Genomic DNA, 21,215 nt, shown 5'->3' with positions numbered 1-21,215 from the left:
AACCTTGGGCAAGTCATTTAATCTCTCTAAACCTCATTTTCTCATCTTAAAAATGAGGATAATAATTTCTACTTCATAGGGTTGCTGTGAAGATGAAATGAGATAATGTATACAAAGCACTTAGCACAGTGCCTGACATAGAGCAAGTTTTTAACAAATATTACTGCTGTCATTACCACATTAGTCCCCTAGAGAACACTGTAATCACACATAGCGCACCATGGACTAGGAAGTAGAAATTTCCAAAGTGCCATATGCATGTAAAATGCAATTGCTGATCTTACTGTTACTTCCCCATCCTCCTCCCCATACTCAATCCTCCTTCTCTCTTTCCCTCCCCTCATTGCTCACACACATATGGTGATATAAAAGTAAGAAGTTTATTGTGGTTTCAGAAAGGATCACAAATGGGTTTTGCACATAATTATTAGCCTCTCAGAAACTCAGTTTCCCCATTTATAGAATACCAATCATAACGTAATACATAGATCTCAGGAATGTGTAAGATTAGAAAAGATATATTGCAGAGTCCAATATTGAGTCATGGAGGTCAAGGAAAAGTGGCTTTAAGCATCTTCCCTATTCTAGGTACTTCTTGAAATGCAACAGAAAAACTGCAAGATCTCTATACCTCGGCTTAGAAGAAAGTAGAAAAAAGGATACTCTTTTTTTTTTTTTTGAAAAGTGACTTTTAAGATAGAATATGAAATGAAATGATGACAAGTAAATTTCCTCCCTTCCACAGACTTTAGGACAGCAATTAAAAATATAAAGATTAACACATTTGGATCAAATGAGATCAGTTTAATTATATATAGTGTGCAACACTGTGAAAGTAAAATTATGGGAATAACTTTTGGCATGAATAACTGTGAAGCTTCTGGTCCTGTAACTTCTAATTACATATGTCAATATTCACTGATACTGAGAGAAATATTCTACATAAATAGCAACATATTTTTTAAATGCTGAGTGTTCTGAAACTTGTAAATAGCAAAATATTATAATGTATGTGGTTATGTATGTAATATCTAGTATTATTTAGTTATAAAATAAAGATTGCCAATAAGTTTGGTAAACACCTTAAGTGAAAAACATTCCTCAGAGGGCCTCCCCGGTGGCGCAGCGGTTGAGCGCTGGGTTGCGAAGCTGCCCACAGCCTCTGCGGCGCCGGTTCAATCCCTGGCTGCTCCCCGGCCACCAGAGGCAGGTCCCACATGGTGCGCAGACCTCTCCTGCCGCCCGCTGCTCCCCTCAGCAGTGTACTTTGGTCCTTCTGCCTGCTCTGCTCCCCGCTCTGGCTCTGGTGAATTCTCTCACCCTCCCGAGCTTCTGACTGTAACCAGTGCATGTATAAAACAAACAAACAAATAAATAAACATGTCTCTATAAAAAAATATTAAAAAAAAAAAACATTCCTCAGCACTTCCAAATCTTACAAACACTATTTTGCAATGAATGGGTGTTGAAGGGTAGGAAAAAATGTCAGGCTTTTCTGCCCTCCCGCCATCAGGATAGATGATGGATCCTTGCGGTCCTGAATGCATGCCTGATGGCGGGCACCTGGAATAGGGTGTGTGCATAGGTAGATAGGATTCACCTGGGCTAAGACTGTGCTTTTTAAGGGTGGAGTCACGGGGACGCCAGAAGAAGCCAAAAGAGAAGTCGAAAGAGAAGCCGAGAGAGAGAGAATGCCGGAGAGCCCAGATAGAGTGAAGACTTGCTGGGGGCCGGGAGGCCTGCCAGACTCCCGGCCCCCCAGCACCCTTGCCTGCTGTGTACCTGGTAATTCCAATAAAAGACCTGCAAAAAACCACTGAGGACTCTGACTCCTCCTTTACCCGGTCTGCTGGATCCTAGAAAACATGCACTGTGTCCATTCCTGCCCCTACAGGTGTCTTCTCTTGTAACTTTGTTCACCAACCCTCACATGGATAAGATATGATTTACTGCGAGTGCAGTCATCAGAAAAATAAGGATGGAAAGAAGTAATTTGCAAAATTATAGTCTGTCCTCACAAACGGAAGCAGCAGGATGCTCATTTACTGACTGTGATCTTACCCAAGTCACTCTCTAAAAGAAGAGTAAGAACTGAACTGTTTATCAGGGTCAAATTGAAGGTAAAGGAACTGGGAAAATGGTGAGGTGCAATATATGAAGAGGTAAACCACTCAACCTCATTGCAACTCATTTTCCTTATTTGTAAAATGAAGTACGAGAGGTATCATTAATGATCTCCAAAACAAGTAAATTCTAGGCTTAAATTGAAGGTACCAAAGCAAAAGTTGAGAAAGTCTCTTTCTCCCTGGACCTCATTCTTAAGTGTAGACATCAACCCCCAAGTCACACAGTATTTTTGTGGACTTCTTTATTCTTAGACTGCCAACAGAGCAGAGATTGTTTGAGCGACAGCATGACCTCAGGCTTCACACATCTTAAATATGAATAGGTCTTCTTCTGAAAGAATTTTGAAAAGGTGAACTTAATCACAATTTAAAAAACCACTGGAATTCAGTGCAAGTAGGAGACACACTAAGCTTATTCCAGTATTAAAATAAGTAGCTTTGCAATAAAATGCACCAGTTCGGATTTTATCCTTTAAAAAAAAAAAGATCCTCAATGGATATGTCTGTAACATTTAAATATTTATGCATAAATTTGCATTTTACTGCAAATCATAGAAGATTATTGGTTTATCTAATAAGTAATCAGTGTATTAAGGGGATTTTAAATTGAAGAAAGTAATTTAAAATGGCCAAGCATGCTTAATGAAAATTATCCCTTTTTAATATTTCTTTTCTAATTAATAAGTGTTTTTCTAAAATTTAAAAGAAGCCAGGTGCTCAATAAATAAAAATAATATGTATGAAGTCTAGACATTTTTACATTATCTTCATTTAGGTGGGTTTTAGAATTAGTAAGAACCTTTAAATGTCATCTGTTTAATACCCCAGCATCATATCTGTCAAGTGGTCACCTAATGAATATTTGCAGTCTTCAAGTTTTAGGAAATGACTGTCTCTTATTTTATTAGAATTCCTTCTATTCTGTCAAATTACGACCTAAATTTTTAACTTAGAAAATGACCAAATAATTTAATAGACTGTCAAGATTTGGAATTACACTTGAAAAGGAGCAGGCAACTAGGTAGTTTAATTCAATCAATTATTGGGGTCATGTAATAGTACACAAACTCCGCAAGTGAGACAAATTTCCATGATCTTGTTCTTGTCATATAGACCTATTGTTTTCATCCCATTCTCCTCAAGATAATAATCAGAACTTACAATTGGCAACGTGTAGGAATAGGTCCGGAAGAACAATAATCAGTCAACCTGCTCTACCTGAGCCAATGAGAATAAGGTCTTATTGGATTGTGGAGTCATGGTCCCTCAGGTCTGGGATTTATCTGTCAACTTAAGCTCATGTATTTCCTGATCCCAGTTTTCCCAAACCCAGGTAGGACCCTTTATTCCATCACATATACCAATACTATATTTCTAGGCTTTAGCTATTATTTCCATTTATATTCAAGCTCCTCATCCTGAACTGTAGTACATTTGCCTGGATCTAACTGGCATACTTCTCACTGTCACCTTTCCCTAATAGAACTGGACCCTAGATTTCTGGATTTTTAGTCAGCAGTTGAAGTTCTGGTTCTATCTAGATCTATTTCCCTGCAAACAAGTTGCCTCTACCTGACTATAAGTGTCGACTCTGTACAGATGCTTCTATGGCTGGGACTCTATTAATAGTAGTTTGCCTTAGACTTGAATTACTTCCTGTTGAGCACTGGTATATGGATTTCTGGCCACATTGCCTGGAAGTCAGTCATATAGTCATGTTAATCACTGTTAGGGAGATCATGAGAAAATAAAAGGGGTTCTGACCCAGGTCTTTTCCATGCCTTGTTCCCACCTGAATCCATTAATATACTACCGAGGTTCCGAAATGCCTGGTACTAGAAACCCTGTCATGTTACTAATAAACAAGTTTAAGGGTGGAGAGGAAAGTTCTTTAAGTTTAACAGAATATTGATTCAGATTAAGGTACAGGAATTAGTGCACAGTAGTTGTAGGGTAAGGTAAAACTATCAGGCTTTTCTGCCCTCCCGCCATTGGAAAGATGAGGGAACCCTGTGGTCCTGAATGCATGCCTGATGGCGGACACCTGAAGTGGGTATACCTGGGCTGAAAGACTGAGTTTATAAGGGCGGCGTCACCGGGATGCCAGCAGAAGCAGAACGAGAAGCAGAGGAGAAGCCGAGAGAACGCCAGAGAGCCCAGATAGAGTGAGGATTTGCTGGGGGCTGGGAGGACTGCCAGCCTCCCAGCCTCCCAGCACCCCTGCCTGCCACATGCCTGGTAAATCTAAATAAAAAGCCTCCAAAACCCACCGAAGACTCTCTAGGATGCCTTCTTTACCCAGTCTGCTGGATCAGAAAACCTGCACTGTGTCATTCCTGCCCTACAGTAGTTTAATGAAAAATTAAGAATATATATCCTACAGAGTTCTAGAAGATGGCTTAGTAAAAGAGAATTCTCGTTAAGCTAAATGATCTTCACTACTTTTTTTTTTTAAGATTTATTTATTCATGCAAGCACTGGGTACAGTCAGAAGCGCGGGAGGGTGAGAGAATTCACCAGAGTCAGAGCGGAGAGCAGAGCAGAGCAGGCAGACTGACTAAGTACACTGCTGAAGGGAGCAGTGGGCGGCAGGAGAGGTCTGTCGCGCCATGTGGGACCCTCACCCTGCAGCCGGGGATCGAACCGGTGCTGCAGAGGCTGCGGGCAGCTTCGCAACCCAGCGCTCAACCACTGCACCACCGGGGAGGCCCAAACTAAATGATCTTAATAGGGAAAAAGTTAAGCCAAAAAAATTCAAGCTACGTAGAAAGATGTTTTCAAACAGAAACATCTTACCATTGTCCCTTAAATCACATCCTGTAAGTGGTTATAGCAGGCAAAAATCACAACTCTGTTTTCATAATCCGACCATGCATGCTAATCTTCCCTTTCTATCACCTTGTCTGTCAAGTACACATGGTATATAATTGCACTCTCTCTTGCATTTTTATCTATCTCTTGTGCATATATCTTATGTCAACAAGCTTACAAACGCCATACCTTACCTTATCATGCCAGGAATATTTTTAGTAGACAATAAATTTATATTTCATTGAATTGAATCTAACTGAATTGAAACAAATTAAGGAAGGGAATGACTTTAAACTACAGAACTAGAAGTTGACAGAAAAGTTGAACCAGAAATCTATAATTTCTGAGACTGAATAAGTGAGGCTTAGAGGAGGTTAAAAGTGATACTGCAAAAGTTAGAAAACAAAATATGGACTAACTATAACATAGGCAAATGCTGTCAGTTATGGACTGTAAGAGGCAGAATAATTGTGTTCACTTCCTAATCCCTGGAACCTCTGAGAATCTTATCTCAAAGACAAATGGGACTTTGCAAGTACGATTAAATTAAGGCTTTTTAGACGTGGAGATAATTCTGGCTAATGCAGGTGGGCCCAATGTAACTACATGAATCCTTGAAATTGGAAAAGGGAGATTTCCATGTGAGTGGGTCAGAAAGATAATATAGAAGAATAGAGAGAGATTTGAAGTCTGAGAGGGATTGCCATTGCAGGTTTTGAAGATGGAGGAAGCGGACCACAGGTGAACATTAAAAGTTAGAAATCACCCCCAGATTAAATCCAACAAAACAATACGAATCTCAGTCTCACAACCAAAAGGAACTGGATTCTGCTAGCAATTCAAATGAGCACAAAAGAGATTCTTCCCCTTGGACTTTAGAATGGAATGCAGTCTGCCCAACACCTTAACTTTCACCTGGTGAGAGCTGTACTGGACTTCTTAGCTAAAGAAATATAAAATAACAAATCTGTGTTTTAGTCCATTGAATTTATGAAGATTTGTAACAGTAGTAATAGAAAACTAATGTAGGGAAAGTAAGGGTTTATAAGCCAATCCTAGTTAGTCTAAGATTTATCAAGACTGCCTAGTGTGAGTAAGGGGTTAGTGTTCACATAACAGCTGTGTATTATGGGGGTGAGGGGCTCAAATGCAGAGATCAGGAGAGATCTGAGGCAAATGACCCAACCCAAAGAACTGCCAAATTATTTTCCTTTTCTCCAACTTGTCTTCATTGCTTTTCTCCTCTTCAATTTCCTAAGTCTTATTAATTTATTTAAAAAATTCTATAAGACCTTTGGGATCTAACGCTATGATATACAGTATCTTTTCTCAAGGAGCTCATAATTTTATCAATACAACAGATGTACCAAAACTTGTATAGCACAGTAAATGGGATGACAAAGTACTTTCACCTCTATTCATTTAACTCTCACAATTGTATTATGAACTATCAGTAGTGTGTGTGTGTGTGTGTGTGTGTGTGTGTGTGTGTGTGTGAAAATGAAGAAAAGGGTGACTTGCAAAACTTTGACTACTTTAGCCCATACATTGTAGACATGGTCATGAATAAGATATATTTTACCCAAACAGAATTCAAAATCAAAATCTTTTAAGTGAGATTCAAAATGGATCAAAGAGAATTATTATTAGCACTAAGCACTAACTAATTTAAATCCTTAATAAACTTTTCTATCTTGTGAGCCATTAAGATTCAAAGTAGCTGGGCCTCCCCGGTGGCACAACAGTTGAGCGCTGGGTTGCGAAGCTGCCCGCGGCCTCTGCAGCGCCGGTTCAATCCCTGGCTGCTCCCCAGCCACCAGAGGAGGGTCCCACATGGTGCAGACCTCTCCTGCCGCCCGCTGCTCCCCTCAGCAGTGTACTTCGGTCCTTCTGCCTACTCTGCTCCCCGCTCTGGGTCTGGTGAATTCTCTCACCCTCCCGCGCTTCTGACCCAGTGCATGTATAAACAAAAACAAACAAACAAATAAATAAATAAAACATGCCTCTATTAAAAAAAAAAAAAAGATTCAAAGTAACTTTTGAACTTCTTCGGTACTGTGAATAAAACCCCAGCAATTAGTTTACCAAAATCCCATGAAGGGACAAAAACTGCATTCATTGTATACAAACCCTATTTCTGGCAATATGTGGAACACTTTATCTTATTTACCTCAGAAAAGTCCTATCAATCACTCATCACCTAGGTAGCATCTTTATCATTAAGAATTTGAAACTCAGAAAAAATTAGTGTGCTGACTCACTATCAGAGAAGTAGTCAAGGAAAAACAATAATGAAGTAATTTAGTTATTAGTGAGATAAAATGGACAACAAAGCAAATAAATCAGATAAAGGTATGTTATAAGGTATATTAGTTTTCTATTGCTGCTATAATAAATTAGCACAAACCCAATGCTTAAAATAACGCAAAATCCAAACTCTGTTTCATGATGTTAAAGTCAGGGTTGTCTTCCTTTGGCATCTCTAGGGGAATACTTATTTCCCTATTTTTCCAGCTTCTAGAGGATGCATGCATTCCATAACTCATACCCTTCCACTCCCCATCTTTAAGGCCAGCAGTATAACCTCTTCCAATCTTTCTACCTATCCCTTAACAGAACCTTTGTTATTATATTGCACACTTAGATAATCCAAAATAATCTTCCCATCTCAATTTTTTAAACTATGCTAAATTTCTTTTGCCAAATATGTAAAGATATTCATTTTCTGGGAGTCATTTTTTTGGGGCCGTTTCTCAGCCTCCCACATAGACATGTAGATTCAGAATTAGGGAAGAAAGAGCTTAGCTCAGAACAAGATAGCTCTGCAAAAACTGGGTGAAATGCCTAAGCACATCTGAGGGTGGAAATTATTACTTTCAAAATATGCTCTGTGATGCTGAATGTACAGATGTTGGAAGTAAATGAGCTATGTAGAGGTGAGTAAATGAGGGTTGATGAAGCAATAAATCTATGCTGATTTTTAAAATAAAACAGACGTATTACCCTAAAAGAGACAATTGAGGGGCAAGACATAAAAAATCAAGCTAGGTCACTATTCAAAATAGCAGAGATATGCCCATCAATAGATGACTGGCTAGAGAAGCTGTGGTATATATACTCAATAGAATATTACTCAACTATGAAAAAGGACAAAAGCTTGCTTTCACAATAATGTAGATGGAACATGAGGTGATTATGCTAACTAAAGTTAGTCAGAAAGTGAAAGACAAATACCAATGATTTCACTCAAATGTAGACTAGAAATAAAGCAAATGAACTAACAAAACAAAAACAACTCTGGGCCTCCCCTGGTGGCGCAGCAGTTGAGTGCTGGACTGAGAAGCTGCCCGCAGCCTCTGCAGTGCCAGTTCGATCCCCGGCCACTGGGTGAGGGTCCCACATGGCGCGACAGACCTCTCCTGCTGCGCCCGCTGCTCCCCTCAGCAGTGTACTTCGGTCCTTCTGCCTGTTCTGTTCCCTGCTCTGACTCTGGTGAATTCTCTCACCCTCCCGTGCTTCTGACTGTACCCAGTGCTTGTATACATAAATCAAAAATAAATTAATTAATTAAAAAAAACAAAAACAACTCTGAAACTCTAAGAAAATATGAGGGTGAGCAGAGAGGTGGGGAAGTGAGGTGGGAGAAAACAGAGAGGGTCAATTTTCTGGTTTTAAATGACATTATAACAGAGCTTTAGTGGTGGGTGTGGTGTTGTATATACATTTGTGGAGGTATGAAGTTATACTCCTGAAAGTTATATAGTTTTGTTTAACCAGTACTAAATCAATAAAAACTGTTTAAAATACCCTGCTGGATCAAGGCTAGTGGACTATGCAAAGTGTCACTCCAGAGCTTGGGCAATAATAGTACACTTAAGAAGCCTAGACACAATTCTCACAATAATTAACATCCCTATGGTGACTCATTAATTGGTTTCTAGTTTCTCTTAGGCCATTGTAGAAGATGTTGCCTCCAAATAATTACTTTAACAGTTCTAAGCAGCTCCTGGAAGAACTCTAGAGCTAGCTACCTCAGCTAAGGTAAAGAGAAGAAAAAAACAGTTATGGCTCCTACAAGATTTGAGTTTTCTGAATTTTCAAGGCTGTGTCATTTGTAGATCTCAACTTTAGGCTATTACCAAACAATATAACTCTAATAAAGAAACATCATCAGGAGGTTAAGTTCAGAGGTAGTTGGGTAGCCCGAGGAAAGCATCCCTCACTATTTCTCATTTGCAGTCTTATTAACAGTACCTATTTTGGCTCTTTAGCTCCAGTCTTGACCTGCTGAGTTCTTGTGTCTCAATGCCATTATCTTTCTGAAACACAGATCTGATGATCACTTCACTTTGCATCTTAACCTCTGATAGTCTATAAAATGAAGTATAAACCCTTTGGTTTAATATATAATGTCCTAAAAGTGAGGCTTAACCTACTTTTACAATTTTATCTCCTATTCCTCCTTTGTCAAAGTGTATCTCATGATCTAGGATATCTTTTTCATTTTTACCTCTCTATTTTTTTTTTTAAATTGAGTATCTTTTTTTAAAAAAGATTTATTTATTTATTTATACAAGCACTGGGTACAGTCAGAAGCGCGGGAGGGTGAGAGAATTCACCAGAGCCAGAGCGGGGAGCAGAACAGGCAGAAGGATCAAAGTACACTGCTGAGGGGAGCAGCGGGTGCAGGAGAGGTCTGCACACCATGTGGGACCCTCGTAGGTGGCCAGGGATCGAACCGGTGGTGCAGAGGCTGCGGGCAGCTTCGCAGCCCAGCGCTCAACCGCTGTGCCACCAGGGGAGGCCCTACTTCTCTAACTTTACATATGGTATTCCTTTTGCTTGTATTAAAAAACACCTATTCATTTATTGTTTAACTAATTCAAATGTCGGGCCTCCCCTGGTGGCGCAGCGGTTGAGCTCTGCAGCGCCAGTTCGATCCCCGGCCACCGGCGAGGGTCCCACAAAAAAAAACAAAAAAAAACAAAAAAAAAAAAACCACACCTAATTCAAATGTCAATCACTCGGTAAAGCCTTCACGAAACTAACTCAGCCAAGTTTGGAATTCTTATTAATTCAAAGTTGATTTCTTGCTAACACATACAAAATATTCCCAGTACATGGCAAACTCTAACCCAGGTTATGCCATGGCAAACTCTAACCCAGGGTACCCATCAGTTCAGGGCATAGCAGGAGCCCATAAAGAAGTTGTTCTCAGCACGTACTGCATAGCAGCACATGAAGATTTTTAAAAATTAAATCCCTAAATCCCATGCAGGCTTACTGAGTCAGAATCCATGGGAGTGGCAATGAGAGGATTTGCAGGCTTTTGGTAAATTTTGCAGGTGATTCTAATGCAGAAAAGGGAGTTAAGGTCCTCAATGAGACTGATGGAACAATAAAGATAGAATAGCTACACCTAGTAACTGGGAATGTGCAGCAAACCCACAGAAAAAGATCTAAGTCACAGCTATTCAGGAAATCAGGGCCATGGTTATGTAAACTGACATTCAGGGCAGAAGAGGACTAAAGTCAGAAAAGCAAAGTGGAAGTACTTCTATCTGGACCCAAGACATATCCAATGTGGATGTGTCTTACAGTATTCTGTCTCACAGGATTCTGTCTCACAGGATTCTGTGAGAAATCAAATCACTGGGCCTGCCATAAATACTCTGTCCTACCAATCTTGGAGAAATTAGGTTATTACTGCTACTCGTCAATGGAGGCTTCCCCAAATAGCAACATTCCATCATCTGGAAACTTCTTGGGAAAGCATATTAAGACGCATCCAAGACCTACTAAATAGGAATCTGCATTTTAACTAGGTCCCCAGGTGATTTAAAAGGCACATCAAAGTTTCTAAAGCACCCAAGCCAAGTTCCAGATGCCAATGCTTCTGTTCTGTACCCCTCACTATAAGGAACAAGAGTCTTGGTTACAACAGATGGAAGAAACTCAAGCATTACCACAGTGAGCAGTTTGAGGGCAGGGATTTCAATCAATGCCTCATCTTAGCACTTAACACAGAGACTTGGGAACTGGCAACATAGTTTGTTGATTGAGACCTGAGGACTTGGAGCTGGTTCAATGCCAACCCTATCACTCTGTGCTATTTTTGTTACTTAACTTTTTTGTGTTGCAGTCACAAATCCTGAATATGATAATAACCACTTCATATGAATGAGGGAGATTTATCATGCTATTTTTGCTGACATCAAAGTGCTAAATAGATGATGAAAAAAATACTAATTAATGAAAAATCAACTACTGCTTGAGTGACATATCGATTAAATTTTGGAGAAGAAAAGAGCTCCAAAATTCTAATGGTATAAATGATTTAACCTAATGAGAAGAATAAATGAAATCTTAGTGACTAGCAGGTATTCCAAGCATAAGATTTCTAATACTATTAATAAGTCGAAGAAGAAGGAGAAGGAGAAGAAGGGTCAAAGAACTGTCTAAAACAAAATGATTATTAATTTCTTTGGAGTGGTGACACCAAATCGATGTTTATCATATCTCAAGCTTTCTCTTATTCTTACCTAAATACCTAAGGACAGTCTTTCTCATGACTTATTTTCATTAAATTAAATTCAAGTTGATTTGCTTGAATATTTTTGCATTATAGAGTTTTGCAAATCTTGAAAAACTGTCATAGTGAACAATACAGATTCAAAGAATCACATTGGTTTATGTTAAAACTTAAAGTTAACATAAAGTTTTAACATAACTTAAATCTTTAAACAACTTTCACTCATAACCCACTTATCCCCGTAACAACTCTATAGCTGCGTTTTCTTCTGGTCTAGAAAAGGTTGTTATTCCTGTCTGACAGATAAGGAAATATAAAGTGATTTTAAGTGCTCAAAGTCACATAGTAGTTATGTGACAGAAGAGACTAGAACTCAAGTCTTCTAATTCACAGCTTTTTTTTTTTTCCACTCTCTTTAGCTATCAGCAGCACAACTGACACTATCTGATTGCCATAAGTTGCTATCCTTACACAAGTCCAAAGCCAGGTCAATTGTTTAGTGGCTCAGTATTCTGATTCCTCATCCTACCACATGTCTTTTCCCAAAAAGTATGTTCAGAATGTTCACAAAAGCAATAATTTCCTAAGCATTCATGAAAAAAAAAATTATTTTAGTTCTAGATGTTAGTTTAGCTTTTAATACGAAAAGTTGCATATTTAGCTGCTCTTTTACTTAAAAATTTTTAAATGCATGATGGAATGTAATTATTTTATATTTGATTAGTTCATTCCTTCACTAAACACTATATTTGCTTATAGACTTCTTCACTCAACTTTCTTATAAAAAATGCTCTAAGATATAAAAGTGTTACTGTGCATTCTAACTTTAGAAAGCAAATTATCATTAGGCTTTAGAAATGAGTACAAATCTTAGACTGACAAATAATAAAGCAATGAGACCTTATTAATAATTAATTATTTAATATCTAAGTCCTCAAAAAATACCACACCATGCAGCATGTTCTTCATGGAAAACAAAAATAAGTATAGTTACAAATTCTAATTTGTCATCAAATTTTCGAATTAATACTTTGAAATGCTTTCCCAAAGTTAGTATATACATTTCAAGTATTGCTAATGGTTCTAGGTAGTGTATAAGATTATATAATCTGACAGAACAAAAATTAGCATCATTAAGGAAAAACTGACAACTCTAAACTGACAAGTGTAAGAAATTCCAATGTTGCACTAACAATTCAGATCTACTTCCTTTCATGCCCAGAATCACTTAATATCTCATTTGATTTTCAAACCTTCCCTCAGAAGCAACTGGAACAAAACCATGAGCAAGCTCAATCTCCATTTGGGCATGTAACCCTTTTACAAACACAATTACAGCCAAACACTATTGTAACCTGATTTGCATTTGCACTAACTAAGTTACAAAGCACATTGAGAATGCCTGCTATGCATACTACAGACTTATTAGGAGGATATATTGCAGGGCTTCTGTGAACACTAATTAAAAAGGTTTTATCTTTCCCCTCTAGTCCACTGAAATTGTTCAAATGCCTTGCCTGCTACCAATTTGTTCAAAAACAGTTTTCAAACATGTGATCAGAGCTAGGCAACTATTTCAGGTGGCATGATTCTGTTTCCACAGTGGACAAGGCCCAAGAGACAAAGTTTCTGTCTAAACTTTGAGCTTCCTTCCCTTTGTTATTTTGTGTTGCAAGCTTAGCATTATCCAACTGTGGACTTTTATCTGTGAATATCTAAATCCTGTCTTGTGGAAAACTAATTACTGAACCACTGAGAGCTTCATAATGTCCTGCATTTAAGTCCTGAGCATCATACATAATGCATAGGCAGCAGTCTCTGCACTCTGATTACAGAACACTGTCATTAAGTGAGCAAATTAAAGATGTGAATAATTCACTGGCTGAGCTTATTGTCAGTGCTGCATTGTGAAATTAGAATTTCTAATAAGTACTGCAATTTTTTTTAACCCAATTAACACAGAGAACATCTTGAGACTGATTAGTACAATAAAAATTATTACCTTATTCTTTTGCTTCACAACAGCCAAATTAAATACTGTACTTAATTATGCAGCATTCATTCCTTCTATGCTAAAAAAAAAAAAACCCTATCATTTTAATAAGAGTTCTAATATTTGTATGCGAGCTAAAAATACAGCACATGCATCTGTAGCTTACTGTCTTTTTGCAAAGTTTTTTTAAGAGTCTGAACATGAGTATTATCACCAGTGGTGGATTATAATGACACTAGCCTATTCTTATACCAAATATTTTCTAAAAAACAAACAGCACACACAAAATTGACAGAGTAACTAATTTCCCCAAATTGAGTTGACTATTTTATACTTCTGCTTTTTCTTGATTTCTTAGATGCAGATTAACACAGATTTGCCCCCACTATACTGTTTGTGATTGAGGTTGAAACATATATTTAAGAAAATTAATTGATTAAGAAAAAAATTAAGTATCTGTAACAGTCAGTCTTACCTCAGATGCTCATTTAGCACACAGTGATCTGTCTCACTCCTGCCAGGCAAGTGGGAAAGTCCAGTTTATGCTCGGCATGATGATCCTACGCAGAGAGTGTCTGCTGCCATGTTAAATAAAGAAAATGATCATTTAAACCGGGGCTTTTGTCTCCCAATAATTCCTCCTGCTGCCCCTTTCGCATCAAAGCCCAGAGAGGCAGGCACATCTGGCGGCATTCCCTGCCCCTGACCGCAGCTGCCTCTGAAGAGCTCCCCCCTTTCTCTCCAGCTCCTCTGCATCCCCTTCCTGGGTAACTTCAGCCCCCTAAAATGGGGGAAAGAAACGATGACATTGCAGGCAGAATATGAGATTGTTTGTTCAGCCTCTGCAGCCACCTCCTTCCTGTCTAGATATTTTACAGAAAGGGAATGAGAAGGGAAAAACTGCGAAGGTGCTCTGAAAATCAGTCAGACACAATGCAATAGGGAGATGGAGAGGAGGGAAAAGAGAATGAGAGAGCGAGAGAGAGAGTGTGTGTGTGTGTGTGTGTGTGTGTTTAAGGGGGGTGGCTGTCAGTGCAGATAAATCTGCATATGGAAATTAGGGTTATCCTGGGTACAGTTTTATTTAACTATGATCTACTGTTTTTCTAATTAGACCAGAATTTCAGCAAAGGAAAGGAAGAGTCTTGAAACCAGAGAGCAACTTTTAATTCAATAGACTTAAAATTTCATAGTAACTGCAAATAACAGATTCAGAAGTTGTAGGGAAAAGAAAAGAACTCAAAACAAACAGGAAATTTTCCATTTTTTAAAATAAATAAGAAGAAAGCCCCTCCCTGCACATATAAGGAAGAGAGAGAGAGAATTGGCATGAGAATGTAAAGGAATCTAAAGGAAGAAAAAAAAAAAAACAAAACAGTTTTCATGGTCTGTGTAAAATTTATCCTTAAATGATAGCAGAATTGTATGGGGCAAAGGAACTGTCAAATGTAGATAATTAGCATTGTTGGTGGAAACAAGTAACAATAATTCTGCATTTAATGTTAGATGTGCAGCATATTTTTTCCTTCTTTAGAGAACACCTTTCACATCTCTAACCCATGAGAAAATGCTACTGGCTATAGTCAGTTAAGGATGTCACTGACACTAATAGTTACTTCTTTTGAAGAGCTAAAAGTAAAACAATGAGGCAGGATGACCAAAGGCTACTGGAGGTCCTCTGGTGTACCTGGGCAGAGCTCACCACCAGAGGTGTTGGTAGAACAGAGATTTGACCAGAAGGATACATGAGTTAATTCTGAATTTGTGCATGGGAATTACATGGAATGGACTAATGTTTACCCACTCATCAAACAGTTATCAAACGTCTATAATGTGGCAAATAACATGCTGAAAGGGAGATATATGATGAACATTGTGTTGTTACTGCTTTCAAGAACCCATAATTCAATGTAAGGAAAATAAATTTAAAATGAGATGGTATTACACTTTTATAAACAATGAAGTGGTTGATATTTTGATTTGAGTAGTATGAGCAATGTCAGTGCCCTCAAAGTTCCCCATCATCATGGTTGATGGTATAATTAAGGTACTCTGAGCTAACGATAGTTACTTTTTCCTTTTGAAATTCTGTTTCTTCACCTTCAAAATACTTGCTTTTTAAGTTTGGGCTTGTATGAGACAGCAAAAGTAAAACATCTTTTGTCTGAATTATAATAATTGCTCAAAAAATAGCAAATCAATTCTGAGTTCAAATGGCAACTCCTCTGTGACTCCTTCCCCAATATTTGTAAAAAGGCTTGTAGGCTTCTTCTACAATACTGCCACTGCTCTCCACTATATTCAATTATTGTAATTTTTAGAAGGTATGTCTCTATATCCATGATTCTCAGATGATATTTTGCCCTCTACATGAATGGAGAAGGAGGGTTGTTATTGGCATTTAACAGAAAGAAGCCAGGGATATTGCTAAGCAATTTATAATACAGAGGGAAGATTCTAACAACAAAGACTCACCACACCACACAAAAAGTGAGCACAACTGACACCCAGACCTTGGTTTGTAATGAAAGGAACCAAGAATCTTTGGACAAAAGACTGATTCTAGGTCTATGGAAAGAAATATACAAGCTACAACTGAAACAGCCAGAAAGTAGAAGTGCTCAGAAAACAAAAACAATGACAAATAATATTGACGAGTATATGTCAAAGAGATACTGGAGTCATCTGAGATATTTTTCAATGGATGAGAGACAAATACACAAAGTAGTACTGTAAGTGTGTGTGTGTGTGTGTGTGTGTGTGTGTGTGTGTGTGTGTGTGTGAAGAGAAGAGCAAACCTTCTTTGTAGAAGAATTCCAAATAAGTTAATAAGTTATGAGGTTATCTTCCCTCAAGGAGACAGATCATAACTTCCTACTGTTAAGTGTGGGCTGCTTATAGTAATTTCCATTGTGGGGGCAGAGGGGAGACAGGACTCTGGTGTAATTTTACAGTAGAGGAAACTCACTCAACAATATCACAGTCAGGTGGTCAATATCAGCATCAACAATAAGTTGTGTTTACTATGTCTAATTATGATAAAGAAAATGCAGACAAATTCCAAGAGAGGGTCACTCTACAAAATACCTGACCAAGTCTCAAAACTGTCAAGACCATAAAAAATAGGAAAATTTCAATAAATTGTTATAGTCAAGGGAATTCTAAAAAGATATGAACATTAAATGTAAGGTGGTACCCTGAATTAGATCACTGAATACCACCAAAAAAAATACCAGATAAAATCTAAGGAGATACTAGTAGTGTATGGACTTAGTTAATAATGATGCCTCAATTCAACTGATGAGTTTATTAATTGTAACAAACTATCTCAATGGGGGTGGGGCATTTGCAAACTCTTTTCTATCTTTGAAATGTTTTTGTGAATCTAAAATTGCTCTAAAAAGTAAAAATTATTTAATTTTTGAAATGTCAATAGTGCCAAACTTTAAGAAATCCTGCCTTATACTGTACTACAAGTTTCCCAAAAGCAGGGGTTTTGTGGGTCTTTTGGGGTATATTAATAGGGCATGGTGGGCTTCCCTGGTGGCACAGCGGTTGAGCGCTGGGCTGCGACGCTGCTCGCAGCCTCTGCAGCACCGGTTCAATCCCTGGCCGCCTGTGAGGATCCCACATGGCACACAGACCTCTCCTGCCGCCCGCTGCTCCCCTCAGCAGTGTATTTCGCCCGTCTGCCTGTTCTGCTCCCCGCTCTGGCTCTGGTGAATTCTCTCACCCTCCTGCGCTTCTGACTGTGCCCAGTGCTTGTATAAATAAATAAATAAATAAATAAATAAATAAATAAATCTTAAAAAAAAAAAGAACATTTATTTTTAAAAAAAAGGTCATGGTGGTAGCTCATTCTCAAGAGATGACCCACAATGAACCACACCTATCAGAATTCTATACTCTGTTTGTACTCCCCTCCACATAATGCTTGCATTTGACTGATAGAAAACAGTAGCTGTAATACTGTGTGACTTCTGAGGCAAGTTTCCACCTGGATCTCTTATATTGCTTATCTGAAAAAGGTAGCCATTGGCTAAAACAGTTTGAGTACAGCGAAGATCTCAAAATTTTAAAAAGTCCAAGATACCATCCAGGATATACAAACCTAGAGATGACTATAGTCCCAGCTACCATTGTATAGTATGAGAGAAACCAAACAAGAACTATTCAAATCAGCCCAGCTTACCCACATAACCATAGTAAATCATAATATATCATTGGTTTAAGACACTAGGTTTAGGAGTGGCTTATTAGGAGCAATAGGTAAGTGTCTTTTGCTTTGTGAGTATTCTAGAATACTGTCAACGTGGTGAAAATAGCTTCAAATTATTTGGTAATTCTTTCTGGACTAGAATGAAATGAAATAGTATAACTGCTAACATGTTGGGTAAAATTATGGAATAAGAAGCCCCTTATACTTCTTATAAAGAATATTATACTTCAATTCTCTGATACTCAGAGAGTATGAGAAACCTCTCCAAGATCATACAGCTAGAAAGTACAGAATGTGGGCTTCAAATTCAGGAATGCTGATCCATGAACTTTCCTATAAATAATGATTGATCTCCACTGCACCGTACTCCATATTCCAGTGAAGAGGTTCCAGTGAAGCTTAATTGACATAGCCTCTTGACATTATAATATCAAAATATCAAGATGAGGCTCTAGTATTTCATAGATTCATTAAGTCTTTTTTTCTTACAGAAGTTCAAGGGATTAAATAGTAATCAGAGCTCTTTTATAATTAAAAAGTTTCTCATATTATTATAGAAATGGAACTGACATTTGGAACCAAAAGTTCTGACTCTTCCCCTTTCCATATCTGTGCCTTGGGAAATCTGTATGGTTCAGCTTCCGAAAATCAGGAAATTAGGGTAGATGGTTTTTGTTGGTGGGGTTTCCTGGGAAGACTCTGAAATAGAGATTAATAGGCAAGAATTTTATCAAGAAAGGAAGGGAAGGAAAGTAGGATGAGGGAGGATATGTAAAACTGTAATGCAATCTCAATGAGTCTTCAGTTAACTGATGGGATCTCGAAAACTGTGCTATCCCTTTTTTTTTTTAAAGATTTATTTATTTATTTATACAAGCACTGGGCACAGTCAGAAGCATGGGAGGGTGAGAGAATTCACCAGAGCCAGAGTGGGGAACAGAACAGGCAGACGGATGAAATACACTGCTGAAGGGGAGCAGCGGGCAGCTGGAGAGGTGTGCGCGCCATGTGGGACCCTTGCCAGGTGGCTGGGATTGAACCTGCGCTGCAGAGTCTGCGGGCAGCTTCGCAGCCCAGCGTTCAACCGCTGCACCACCAGGGGAGGCCCGTGACATCCCTTCTTGTCACTACAAGACAGGGCAAGGGGAGGGAAGACTGGGCATTTATACCTTTGTCCCATTGTCACTGGATGTCACGTGTCCTAATTTGGGCAAGCAACCTCTCTTTACTCAAAGCAGTTCTGAAAAAACTGACAGCCAACAGCAGACAGCAGCAGTTTCATAATTGGGGAAATAAGTCTTTCATCCTGGAAGGAGAATCTGGGTGGCACACCAGCATATGCCATTCAGTGACCTCTAAAGTACCTTCCTAACCTGGCACTCTTTGATTCTTAGAATTGTGTCGTGAGGACTCACCAGAAAACAAAGTCAAATGAGGAAATTAGAAAACCTTCATCTCACTTCCCACAGAAAACAGAAGATGAAAAAAAGAAACTGGATGGGAGAGGTGATTGTAGGGACGTATTTAAAACTTTTTCTTATATAACTGCTGACTTTCAAAGGGAAAATGTTAGACTTCCAAACAAATAGATGCCCTTAAACATTATTCAACAAACCTATTAAAACAACTAAGGGATTAGCTCATTTTTTCTATAAAAGACGATTATAAATGGTTTAAGTTTTGTGGACCTTACATTCTTAGTTGCAACCCCTCAATCCTGGGATTAGAGGGTGAAAGCAGCAATAAATAATGTAAACTAATAGGTGTGACTAAGTTCCAATTAAAGTTACCTAGGAAAACAGGTGGCAAGTCAGATTTGCCCCATAGGCTGAAGTTTGCTGGCTGATATAACTAATATAACTGAATAATATGAAATTTAACTAATTCGTTTTCTGAATACCATAGCACAGGGAAACTCTAGAATGACTATAAGATCCTTATATGAAAAGGAATTAAATTCTTTTATTGTTAAGTCACTTTTATGATGAATTTTTGGTCATTTGAACCTTTGCCCAACTCAAACTATGATAGAAATTTCACATTAAATTAAGGGGTTAATTGAATCCTCTATGAGGAAGAGGTGTTTTAGCAAAGCTATCAAGGACAAAAAGAAACTAAACCTAGAAAAAGTGAGAGAATAAAAACAGCTCTGGCATAAGACACAGTGTGTTAAAATATTCTGAGGCAGAAGAGAATACAGTGTGAGAACTGAGGGAAGGCCAGTGTGCCTAATACTCTCTGAAAGAGGTGGAGAATAGTATGAGACAAGGTTGTAGAAAAAATAAAAGTCAAATCACAATGGTGAGAAGTTTATATTTCACTCTATGTACAGTAAAAAAAGTCTACTGAAGGATTTTAAACAAGGAAGAGATTAGATCTAGTTTGTGCCTATTGTTGGTAGCTGTAAGTGACTGCCCCTCAGTCTGTCTCTCTCTCCTCAGAACCCACACAATGTTTACCCACACTACAGTTAACTCCCTCCACAGTACGCTCTCCTTGTGCTGCGAGAGGACCCTTTCCAGCCAAACTTTTACCTTAAGGTTTGTCAGCATTTAGAAAAAGGCCTGTGTGCCCCAAATGCCACGGTATACATGATAGTCTCTATGTGATTCCTGAAGTTCCCCTTTTTCATCTCAATTCTTCCTTGTCTAAAAAGGAAATAAAGGCAAATTTCTCTAGTCATTTCTCTAGGTCCCACATCTATGGGGCCTCCATTGATTGATGTGAAATTAAATTTGGTGTTTTTTCTCCAGTTAACTTGTCTCATGTCAATCTTACTACTAGGCCAGCCAAATAACATAGAAGGAGGAAAAGAGAAGTTTTTCACCCTGCAAATGTAAAAGGGATAATAATTTATTTTTCCTGGACATGGAGGTATTATGATAGGAAATGGTGTCACTGAAAGAGTGATATTAAGTTGTATATAGGAAGGTAAGCAAATCCCAGCAGATAGAGAAGACAAAAGGAGTCTTAGTCATCTGTTGCCTTGACTGTACAGCATTTCACTCTTCTTCCTTCGGTAACAACACTTTGCTTTTGCTTTGGAGAACCACCCTCCTTTATTCTTGTTGTCTTAAAGGGATTGTCAAGATGTCCTATTCCCTTTCTGAATCTACACAGAACCTTTCAGTTATGTTAAGAAGCAGGGCATAGAGGCCTCCCTGGTGGCAAAAGGGGCTAAGCACCGCACTATGAAGCAATCCGCAGCCTCTGCAGCAAGAGTTCGATCCCCAGCCAGCCGGCGGAGCACCCCACACGGCAAAGCAGATCTCTCCTGACTCGCCCGCAGCTCCCCTCAGCAGTGTATTTCAGTCAGTCTACCTGTTCTGTTCCCCACTCTGTCTCTGGTTAGTCCTCTCATTCCCCGCATCTCTGGCCTATATCCCAGCTCTTGTATGCATAAATAAATAAATCTTAAAAAAAAAAAAAAAAAAAGGCAGGGCCTCCCCGGTGGCGCATCGGTTGAGCGCTGGGTTGCGAAGCTGCCCGCAGCCTCTGCAGCACCGGTTCAATCCCCGGCTGCTCCCGGCCACT

This window comes from Talpa occidentalis, unplaced genomic scaffold, assembly GCF_014898055.3.
Source record: "Talpa occidentalis isolate TD23 unplaced genomic scaffold, MPIMG_talOcc4v2.1 talOcc4.2, whole genome shotgun sequence".
Classification (NCBI taxonomy): Eukaryota; Metazoa; Chordata; class Mammalia; order Eulipotyphla; family Talpidae; genus Talpa; species Talpa occidentalis.
This window is presented reverse-complemented; position numbering follows the sequence as displayed.